Source organism: Oncorhynchus masou, chromosome 24 (assembly GCF_036934945.1).
Source record: "Oncorhynchus masou masou isolate Uvic2021 chromosome 24, UVic_Omas_1.1, whole genome shotgun sequence".
Lineage (NCBI taxonomy): Eukaryota > Metazoa > Chordata > Actinopteri > Salmoniformes > Salmonidae > Oncorhynchus > Oncorhynchus masou.
Genome location: NC_088235.1, coordinates 20,481,391 through 20,493,977, shown reverse-complemented (window position 1 = coordinate 20,493,977; position 12,587 = coordinate 20,481,391).

The window sequence follows — 12,587 nt, the reverse complement described above, 5'->3', positions numbered from 1 at the left end:
CACCAACATGGAGCCCTTCCTTTTACACCAACATGGAGCCCTTCCTTTTTACACCAACATGGAGCCCTTCCTTATTGCACCAACATGGAGCCCTTCCTTATTGCACCAACATGGAGCCCTTCCTTATTGCACCAACATGAGCCATTCCTTTTTACACCAACATGGATCCCTTCCTTATTGCACCAACATGGAGCCCTTCCTTATTGCACCAACATGGAGCCCTTCCTTTTTACACCAACATGGAGCCCTTCCTCATTGCACCAACATGGAGCCCTTCCTTTTTACACCAACATGGAGCACTTCCTTATTGCACCAACATGGAGCCCTTCCTTTTTACACCAACATGGAGCCCTTCCTTATTGCCCCACCATGGGGCCCTTCCTTATTGCACCAACATGGAGCCCTTCCTTATTGCCCCAACATGGAGCCCTTCCTTTTTACACCAACATGGAGCCCTTCCTTATTGCACCACCATGGAGCCCTTCCTTATTGCACCAACATGGAGCCCTTCCTTATTGCACCAACATGGAGCCCTTCCTTTTTACACCAACATGGAGCCCTTCCTTATTGCCCCAACATAGAGCCCTTCCTTATTGCCCCAACATGGAGCCCTTCCTTATCGCCCCAACATATAGCCCTTCCTTATTGCAGCAACATGGAGCCCTTCCTTATTGCACCAACATGGAGCCCTTCCTTATTGCCCCAACATATAGCCCTTCCTTATTTCATCAACATAGAGCCCTTCCTTATTCCTCCAACATGGAGCCCGTCCTTATTGCTCCAACATGGAGCCCTTCTTTATTGCCCCAACATGGAGTCCTTCCATATTGCCCCAACATAGAGCCCTTCCTTATTTCATCAACATAGAGCCCGTCCTTATTGCCCCAACATAGAGCCCGTCCTTATTGCCCCAACATGGAGCCCTTCCTTATTGCCCCAACATAGAGCCCTTCCTTATTGCACCAACATGGAGCCCTTCCTTATTGCACCAACATGGAGCCCTTCCTTATTGCACCAACATGGAGCCCTTCCTTTTTACACCAACATGGAGCCCTTCCTTATTGCCCCAACATAGAGCCCTTCCTTATTGCCCCAACATGGAGCCCTTCCTTATCGCCCCAACATATAGCCCTTCCTTATTGCAGCAACATGGAGCCCTTCCTTATTGCCCCAACATAGAGCCCTTCCTTATTGCACCAACATGGAGCCCTTCCTTATTTCCCCAACATGGAGCCCTTCCTTATCGCCCCAACATAGAGCCCTTCCTTATCGCCCCAACATTGAGCCCTTCCTTATTGCACCAACATAGAGCCCTTCCTTATTGCACCAACATGGAGCCCTTCCTTATTGCCCCATCATAGAGCCCTTCCTTATTGAACCAACATGGAGCCCTTCCTTATCGCCCCAACATAGAGCCCTTCCTTATTGCACCAACATGGAGCCCTTCCTTATCGCCCCAACATATAGCCCTTCCTTATTTCATCAACATAGAGCCCTTCCTTATTGCACCAACATGGAGCCCTTCCTTATCGCCCCAACATATAGCCCTTCCTTATTTCATCAACATAGAGCCCGTCCTTATTGCTCCAACATGGAGCCCTTCTTTATTGCCCCAACATGGAGTCCTTCCATATTGCCCCAACATAGAGCCCTTCCTTATTTCATCAACATAGAGCCCTTCCTTATTCCTCCAACATGGAGCCCTTCCTTATTGCACCAACATGGAGCCCTTCCTTATTGCCCCAACATATAGCCCTTCCTTATTTCATCAACATAGAGCCCTTCCTTATTCCTCCAACATGGAGCCCGTCCTTATTGCTCCAACATGGAGCCCTTCTTTATTGCCCCAACATGGAGTCCTTCCATATTGCCCCAACATAGAGCCCTTCCTTATTTCATCAACATAGAGCCCGTCCTTATTGCCCCAACATAGAGCCCGTCCTTATTGCCCCAACATGGAGCCCTTCCTTATTGCCCCAACATAGAGCCCTTCCTTATTGCACCAACATGGAGCCCTTCCTTATTGCCCCAACATGGAGCCCTTCCTTATTGCCCCAACATAGAGCCCTTCCTTATTGCACCAACATGGAGCCCTTCCTTATTGCCCCAACATGGAGCCCTTCCTTATTGCCCCAACATAGAGCCCTTCCTTATTCCTCCAACATGGAGCCCTTCCTTATTCCTCCAACATGGAGCCCTTCCTTATTGCACCAACATGGAGCCCTTCCTTATTGCACCAACATGGAGCCCTTCCTTATTGCACCAACATAGAGCCCTTCCTTATTCCTCCAACATGGAGCCCTTCCTTATTGCACCAACATGGAGCCCTTCCTTATTGCACCAACATGGAGCCCTTCCTTATTGCACCAACATAGAGCCCTTCCTTATTCCTCCAACATGGAGTCCTTCCTTATTGCACCAACATAGAGCCCTTCCTTATTGCACCAACATAGAGCCATTCCTTATTGCCCCAACATATAGCCCTTCCTTATTTCATCAACATAGAGCCCGTCCTTATTGCCCCAACATAGAGCCCTTCCTTATTGCCCCAACATAGAGCCCTTCCTTATTGCACCAAGTTTATTTGTCACATGTGCCAAACACAACAGGTGTAGTAGACCTTACAGTGAAATGCTTACTTAGAGGCTCTAACCAATAGTGCAAAAAAGGTGTTAGGTGAACAATAGGTAGGTAAAGAAATAAAACAACAGTAAAAAGACAGGCTATATACAGTAGCGGGGCTATAAAAGTAACGAGGCTACATACAGACACTGGTTAGTCAGGCTGATTGAGGTAGTATGTACATGTAGATATGGTTAAAGTGACTATGCATATATGATGAACAGAAAGTAGCAGTAGCATAAAAGAGGGGTTGGTGGGTGGTGGGACACACTGCAGATAGCCTGGTTAGCCAATGTGCTTGAGCACTGGTTGGTCGGCCCAATTGAGGTAGTATGTACATGTATAGTTAAAGTGACTATGCATATATGATGAACAGAGAGTAGCAGTAGCATAAAAGAGGGGTTGGCGGGTGGTGGGTGGCAGAACACAATGCAGATAGCCCGGTTAGCCAATGTGCGGGAGCACTGGTTGGTCAGCCCAATTGCGGTAGTATGTACATGAATGTGTAGTTAAAGTGACTATGCATATACGATAGACAGAGAGTAGCAGCAGCGTGAAAAGAGGGGTTGGGTAGGGGGCACACAATGCAAATAGTCCGGGTAGCCATTTGATTACCTGTTCAGGAGTCTTATGGCTTGGGGGTAAAAACTGTTGAGAAGCGTTTTTGTCCTAGACTTGGCACTCCGGTACCACATGGAGCCCTTTCTTATTGCACCAACATGGAGCCCTTCCTTTTTACACCAACATGGAGCCCTTACTTATTGCACCAACATGGAGCCCTTCCTTTTTACACCTACATGGAGCCCTTACTTATTGCACCAACATGGAGCCCTTCCTTATTGCACCAACATGGAGCCCTTCCTTTTTACACCAACATGGAGCCCTTCCTTATTGCACCAACATGGAGCCCTTCCTTTTTACACCAACATGGAGCCCTTCCTTATTGCACCAACATGGAGCCCTTCCTTTTTACACCAACATGGAGCCCTTCCTTATTGCACCAACATGGAGCCCTTCCTTTTTACACCAACATGGAGCCCTTCCTTATTGCACCAACATGAGCCATTCCTTTTTACACCAACATGGAGCCCTTCCTTATTGCACCAACATGGAGCCCTTCCTTTTTACACCAACATGGAGCCCTTCCTTTTTGCACCAACATGGAGCCTTTCCTTCACAGTTGAGGGGTAGCGTGTCTGAAATGAAACCAGATCTTGAAAACCCCCCAAGTAGAGAGAAAAGTCGCCTCGTGTCACCTATGACACAAGGGTTAATACAATGCCTATGAAGTTTTGTACAATGGATGGATGTTGAGGGACTGCTTATTGTAAAAATACAAGGATGGTTTAATTACGATGGGAAGTGTATAGAAATAGACAGGGAACTGCTAATCCTAACCCTAAAATAACCTGAAAGGAATGTTGACGTAACCAATAATGCTGAGCTAGGAGAGCGTAGGAAGAATGGCTTGGAGAATTGATTAGCTCCACCAAAGACAATATTGCAGTGTAAATAAATAATGATCTATCAATTTCAAATGCACCCATCTTATTGGGCCAGGGGAACAGCTGCTGTCTCCCAGAGCCCAGAGAGAGCCTCTCGAGGTGCAGCATCTGTTTAGGGAGGTGGGGGCCTGGGGGGGGGGGGCTCTCTCTGGTGTGTAGGCATCAGGAGACAACTGTGTGCCTAACTTGTTTATCAACAGATGGCGTGGATCATTTTATATATCAAAAAAATTGGTTTGGGATTTATATTTGTCAATTAAGCATTTCTCATGACGACAGTTTGGTGCTGGTGAGCTTTACAGCAATGTTTAACTCTGTAATGGAAGGCGGCTTTGCAGTTTGATTTATTGTAAGATTACATCGGTCTTGTTGATAAACCCCATCTAATCATGTATTTGTGATGTGTGTTTTGGTTTCTCTTCCTCCTAAGTATGAAGGTATTACAAATGTTAGCCTCCGAGCTAATTTCCTCACACAGCTGTTGTCTAATTCTGACATTTGGACAGGGTTCAGTGTCCCATGCCAAATGTAGGCCCTGTGGGCCCTTTAGAAACGTTAGTGGCATCAGTGCTCCATTTATATGACAGTGCAAAACAACCAGGTGTTTGCAAATTCTAGTCATGATAGAAGTAAGGCAGCAGGAACGGTTTGTTTAAAGGTTCAACATTTCACAGTCCTTACTTAATATCACAAAAGTACCCTGTAAATTTGCAGCTCTCAATATCTTCAAAAGCGTTATTGGAGGAGAGAATATTTTACCACAGAGTTATAACTTCAGACACTGCATTACTCTGAGGAAGTAACAGATGTTCGAGATCGGTGTCCTCTATCCTCATTGCCACATGGCCTGAAAATGTCCATTGACAAAGCAGGCAGCAGCTCTCACATTGCAGGAGGATGCTGGCTGACTACCTCTTGGCTTATAGGAGCCATAAACCAATTAGGCTTCCTGATGTCCATCAGTGGGCAGGGACCAGTACTGCACAGCTCTGTCTGTCTGAGCTGCCTAGCCACCACAGACACATACCTCTGGGCCATCTTTTTTTAGTTCAGTCAGTCGGTCAATCGCTCACTTACTCACTCACTCACTTACGCAGTCACTCACGCAGTCACTCACTCACTCACTCACTCATGATTACTGTGTCTAAGACTAATCGCACCCCATTGAGTAGCTTCTATACACAGTAATGTGATGCCACAACGGATGAATCCCAAATCAACACAGCTTTCCAGTAGTAGTCATATGGGAATGGTGCCAAACAAGAGGGAAAGCTGTGTAGGAGTAACTTTTGCTCTTACCAATCTGTCACATAAAATACAATTGTATTCAAATCAAATCCAATTTTATTGGTCAAATACACATGGTTAGCAGATGTTAATGCGAGTGTAGAGAAATGCTTGTGCTTGTAGTTCCGACAGTGCAGCAATATCTAACAAGTAATCTAACAATTCCCCAACAACTACCTAATACACACAAATCTAAAGGGGTGAATGAGAATATGTACATATAAGTATATGACCGAGCAGCATAGGCAAGGTGCAATAGATGATATAAAATACAGTATATACATGTGATATGAGTAATGTAAGATGTGAAAACATTATTATAGTGGCATTATTTAAAGTGGCATTGTTTAAAGTGACTAGTGATCCATTTATTAGAGTGGCCAGTGATTGGGTCTCAATGTAGGCAGAAGTTTCTCTGAGTTAATGATTACTGTTTAGCAGTCTGATGAACTTGAGATAGACACTGTTTTTCAGTCTCTCAGTCCCAGCTTTGAAGCACCTGTACTGACCTCGCCTTCTGAAATCAAATCAAATGTTATTTGTCACATACACATGGTTAGCAGATGTTAATGCGAGTGTAGCGAAATGCTTGTGCTTCTAGTTCCGACAATGCAGTAATAACCAACAAGTAATCTAACTAACAATTCCAAAACTACTGTCTTATACACACAAGTGTAAGGGGATAAAGAATATGCACATAAAGATATATGAATGAGTGATGGTACAGAGCAGCATAGGCAAGATACAGTAGATGGTCTCGAGTACAGTATATACATATGAGATGGGTATGTAAACAAAGTGGCATAGTTTAAAGTGGCTAGTGATACATGTATTACATAAAGATGCAGGAGATTATATAGAGTACAGTATATACGTATACATATGAGATGAATAATGTAGGGTATGTAAACATTATATTAGGTAGCATTGTTTAAAGTGGCTAGTGATATATTTTACATAATTTCCCATCAATTCCAATTATTAAAGTGGCTGGAGTTGAGTCAGTGTGTTGGCAGCAGCCACTCAATGTTAGTGGTGGCTGTTTAACAGTCTGATGGCCTTGAGATAGAAGCTGTTTTTCAGTCTCTCGGTCCCAGCTTTGATGCACCTGTACTGACCTCTCCTTCTGGATGATAGCGGGGTGAACAGGCAGTGGCTCGGGTGGTTGTTGTCCTTGATGATCTTTATGGCCTTCCTGTGACATCGGGTGGTGTAGGTGTCCTGGAGGGCAGGTAGTTTGCCCCGGTGATGCGTTGTGCAGACCTCACTACCCTTTGGAGAGCCTTACGGTTGTGGGCAGAGCAGTTGCCGTACCAGGCGGTGATACAGCCCTCCATAATGCTCTCGATTGTGCATCTGTAGAAGTTTGTGAGTGCTGTTGGTGACAAGCTGAATTTCTTCAGCCTCCTGAGGTTGAAGAGGCGCTGCTGCGCCTTCTTCACGATGCTGTCTGTGTGGGTGGACCAATTCAGTTTGTCTGTGATGTGTATGCCGAGGAACTTAAAACTTACTACCCTCTCCACTACTGTTCCATCAATGTGGATAGGGGGGTGTTCCCTCTGCTGTTTCCTGAAGTCCACAATCATCTCCTTAGTTTTGTTGACGTTGAGTGTGAGGTTATTTTCCTGACACCACACTCCGAGGGCCCTCACCTCCTCCCTGTAGGCCGTCTCGTCGTTGTTGGTAATCAAGCCTACCACTGTTGTGTCGCCTGCAAACTTGATGATTGAGTTGGAGGCGTGTGTGGCCACGCAGTCGTGAGTGAACGGGGAGTACAGGAGAGGGCTCAGAACGCACCCTGATGGGGCCCCAGTGTTGACGATCAGCGGGGTGGAGATGTTGTTGCCTATCCTCACCACCTGGGGGCGGCCCGTCAGGAAGTCCAGTGCCCAGTTGCACAGGGCGGGGTCGAGACCCAGGGTCTCGAGCTTGATGACGAGCTTGGATGGTAGCGGTGTGAACAGGCAGTGAATCGGGTGGTTGTTGTCCTTGATGATCTTTTTGGCCTTCCTATGACATCGGGTGCTGTAGGTGTCATGGAGGGCCGGTAGTTTGCCCCGGTGATGCGTTGTGCAGACCTCACCACCCTCTGGAGAGCCTTGCGGTTGAGGCTGTGATACAGCCTGAAAGGATGCTCTCGATTGTGCATCTGTAAAATTTTATCAGGGTATTGGATGACAAGCCAAATTTCCTCAGCCGCCTGAGGTTGAAGAGGCGCTGTTGCACCTTTTTCAGTTTGTCTGTGATGTGTACGTCGAGGAACTTAAAACTTCCCACCTTCTCCTCTGCTATCCCTTCGATGTGGATGTGGATGTGGATGGGGTGGGGGGTTGCTTCCTCTGCTGTTTCCTGAAGGTGACAGGTTGTGAGTGGTTGTTTTTCTGACACCACACTTCGAGTGCCCTCACTTCCTCCCTGTAGGCTGTCTCAGCGTTGTTTGTAATCAAGCCTATTACTGTGTCGTCTGCAAACTTGATGGTTGAGTTGGAGGCGTGCATGGCCACGCAGTCTTGGGTGAACATGGAGTACAGGGGGGAGCTGAGCACGCACCCTAGTGGTGCCCCAGTGCTGAGGGTCAGGGTATATGTCACATACATGTGTTTAGCAGAGGTTATTGCAGGTGTAGTGAAATGCTTGTGTTTCTAGCTCCAACAGTGCAGCAATATTTACAAGTAATATCTAACAACACACAATCTACAGTAAAGGAATGGAATAAAGAATATATAAATATTTGGATGAGCAATGTCAGAGCGGCATAGACTAACATACAGTAGAATTGGACAGAATACAGTATATACACTACTGGTCAAAAGCTTTAGAACACCCTCTCATTCAAGGGTTTTTATTTATGATTATTTTCTACGTTGTTGAATAACAGTGAAGACATCAAAACTATGAAATAACACATATGGAATCATGTAGTAACCAAAAAAGTGTTAAACAAATAAAAAAACAAAATATATTTTTTATTTGAGATTCTTCAAAGTAGCCACCCTTTGCCTTGATGACAGTTTTGCACACTCTTTGCTTTCTCTGAACCAGCTTCACCTGGAATGCTTTGCCGACAGTCTTGAAGGAGTTCCCACATATGCTGAGGACTTGTTGGCTGCTTTTCCTTCACTATGCGGTCTGACTCATCCCAAATTGTGGAGTCCAGGTCATCTGATGCAGCACTCCATCACTCTCCTTCTTTGTAAAATAGACCATACACAGTCTGGAGGTGTGTTTTGGGTCATTGTCCAGTTGAAAAACAAATGATAGTCCCATAATGCCCAAACCAGATGGGATGGTGTATCGCTGCAGAATGCTGTGGTAGCCATGCTTGTTAAGTGTGCATTGAATTATAAATAAATCACAGACAGGGTCACCAGCAAAGCACCCCCACATCATAACACCTCCTCAATGCTTTACGGTAGGAAATACACATGTGGAGATCATCCATTCACCCGTGCCAGATGGAACCAAAAATCTCCAATTTGGAATCCAGACCAAAGGACAGATTTCCACCGTTCTTATGTCCATTGCTGGTGTTTTGTAGTGGTTTCTTTGCAGCAACTCGACCATGAAGGCCTGATTCATGCAGTCTCCTCTGAGCAGTTGATGTTGAGATGTGTCTGTTACTTGAAATCTGTGAAGCTTTTATTTGGGCTGTAATTTCTGAGGCTGGTAACTCTAATGAACGTGTCCTCTGCAGCAGAGGTAACTCTGGGTCTTCCTTTCCTGTGGCGGTCCTCACGAGAGCCAGTTTCATCATAACTCTTGATGGTTTTTGCAACGGCACTTGAAGAAACTTTTAAAGTTCTTGAAAATTTCCGCATGGACTGACCTTCATGTCTTAATGTTTTGATGGAGTGTTGTTTCTCTTTGCTTATTTGAGCTGTTCTTGCCATAATATGGACTTGGTCTTTTATTAAATTGGGCTATCTTCTGTATACCATTCCTACCGTGTCACAACACATGTGATTGACTCAAACGCATTAAGAAGGAAAGCAATTCCACAAATTCACTTTTAAGAAGGCACACCTGTTAATTCCTCATGAATCTGGTTGAGAGAATACCAAGGGTGTGTAAAGCTGTCATCAAGGCAAAGGGGGGCTATTTGAAGAATCTGTTTAACACTTTTTTGGTTACTACATGATTCCAAATTTGTTATTTCATAGTTTTGATGTCTTCACTATTATCCTGCAACGTAAAAAATAGTAAAAATAAAGAAAAACCCTTGAATGGGTAGGTGTTCTAAAACTTTTGACCGGTAGTGTACATATGAGATGAGTAATGCAAATATTATTAAAGTGACTAGTGTTTCAATTATTAAAGTGGCCAGTGATTTCAAGTCAATGTATAGGGCAGCAGTGATGTGCTTCTGAAGTCTCCTCCTGCACCCTAACTGATTATAGGCCAACCTATTTAATTTTACCTTTATTTAATTAGGCAAGTCAGTTAATTAAGAACAAATTCTTATTTTCAATGACGGCCTAGGAACAGTGGGTTAACTGCCTGTTCAGGGGAAGAATGATTTGTACCTTGTCAGCTCGGGGATTTGTGTGTGTGTGTGTGTGAGCAAGTGTGTGAGCAAGTGTGTGCCATAGCCACAACCTCAGCCAGTGTGAACATTTGCCTTGTGGAATGAATTCCCAGGAATGCCTAACCTGCGCCAGCTGTTGGAGACAAGCTACCTTTGCCAACAGTGCCGGCTCTGCCCACTGGATCATCAGTTCCAGCACTTCCATCTGTATAATTTGTACCAATTCTCTCTGCATCTGGAACTTCAATAGAAAGCCTTCCAACAATGCTGGCCATGGCTAGCCTGCCAACTGTGCCAGATGTTTGAGCTGTAAACCCCAGGCTAAATTCATGTATTTCTCTGCTCATCATTTGGGACTGGTAAATTGCAAATGATTTTAGCTTTCTCCACAACAAACCATCTATCAACGGGGAGACTTCAGTTGATGTTGGTGGTTGAAGGCTATTAGGAAGAGGTGGGAGGCAGATGGGCCTTTTATGAGGCCTGGCTCACTGTGAGGAGCCTTAGATTTCAACTTCAGATGTGTTGGAGTGGGTTTGTAAGGATAAAGGGATTCTAAGGTATTGAGGCTTATATAATTAACATCTTGCCTGGTCTTACAGTAATCCTCATGAGACATGCCAATTTATGGAAAAACAGGTTATGGCAAAAACTGAGTCAGAAAATTAGCTTCATCATCTGCATCATTTAAGGTATTGGTTGGATTGGGGTAGGTTTTACTGTGGTGCCCACCAAAGTGGCATCTGCCAGGGTTTATCGGCATGGGCTTCATCTGCAGGGCGGCACATGGCTTAGAGCCTCCTCACAGATGGTGAGAACCTCCCGGGCCGGACATCCTGCATGGGACTACCATCTACTGCATGGCAACCATTATCCACTGTCAAATGACACCGACGTCAACAAACTCTGGGATGTTTTTTACTCTCCAAAATTTGGCAAGGTGGTCATGGGTGGGTGATTCCAAAATGTGCGATCTAATGATAATGATCAGGTGTCACGATCGTCATAATGATGAAACCAAGGCGCAGCGTGAATAGAGTTCCACATATTTTGAATGAACTGAAACTCACCAAAACACCAACCAACTGAACCGTGACGCTACTAGTGTGCACACAGGCACCTAACTGTAGACAAGATCCCACACCAGAAAGTAGGAAAAAGGGCTACCTAAGTATGATCCCCAATCAGAGACAACGATAAACAGCTGTCTCTGATTGGGAACCATATCAGGCCGACATAGAAATACAAAACCCCTAGAAGAACAAAACTAACCCTAGATGAACAAAACTAACCCTAGATAAACAAAACTAGAATACCCACTCTGGTCACACCCTGACCTAACCAAAATATAAAGAAAAAACAGAGATATATAAGGTCAAGGCGTGACAGCAGGTCATTTGCTTCATTTGTTTAAGTTATAAAACAATGCCAGTAAAATGAGAATAAAGTATTGTTTCAAAACATGAATAATGTGTCAAAACATGTTATCTACTGTTCCATGTCGCAAGCATATTTCTGGGAAAATTGCCAAGAGACATTGCGATCACATTGCTACAACAGTATTCAGTGGCTTTGCAGCATGGTCATATCATCCATCTATATCAACCAATGGATACCTCTTTTCTCTGTCTCTCTATAGCACAATCACAGTGTAAGAGGTAGTGTCACTATTTTCAATATTGTTCTTTGGTAAATCAACATTTGAAAATGTTTTATTTGACTCAAGAGAGGTTATAACACAGATAAATTGTTGTCTGGCAGCTGTACTCCCTCGCGTCTCATTCTTACAAAAACAGACACTTGTTTCCAAGTTTGCATTAAGATTTTAGGAAGATTGCCCTAGCTCCCCCAAGGACACCGTAGGCCACTGTAAAAATGCCTTGAGGGGGACCAAAGACAAACAATGAAGACATCAAGACAGCGACAGAATCACCCCAGAGGGGAGTGATGGTGGTAGGAGGAACGGATGTTATCCAGCTGTTGAAAACCAAACACAGTCTGGATGTCGAGATGAGTGTACCACAGACACTATTCCCCAGTGACAAGTCATAATGGCCCCACAGGAACCACAAAGTCAACAATGTTCCTAAAACGCAACAGAGGATAATATAGAAGAATGTGAAGGACTGGGGGCGTTCCAGCTGTGTGTGTTAGTGTAGAGGAAGTCTCATCCAGCCGTGTTGACTTATGAGACAGATGCCTCACTGGGCACAGACATCAGTTCAACGTCTAGTTTTGATTTGCATTTAGTTGTTACCTAACTTAAATTCAATGTGAAATCAACAAAATATTTCACAATGTCATTGGAGTTGATGACTCCAATGACGAAGTGCCCTTACGTTGATGACATTTATTAAGTCTGTTTTGGAATGGGTGGCCAGTAATAAACTGAACGTCTCTTAAACTAAGAGCATTGTATTTGGTACAAATCATTCCTTAAGTGCTAGACCTCAGCTGAATCTGGTATTGAACGGTGTTGCTGTTGAACATGTTGAGGAGACTAAATTACTTGGCATTACTTTACATTGCAAACTGTCATGGTCAAAACATATAGATTCAATGGTTGTAAAGATGGAGAGGTCAGGCTGTAATAAAGAGATGCTCTGCTTTTTTGACACCACACTCCAAAAGCAAGTCCTGCAGCTCTA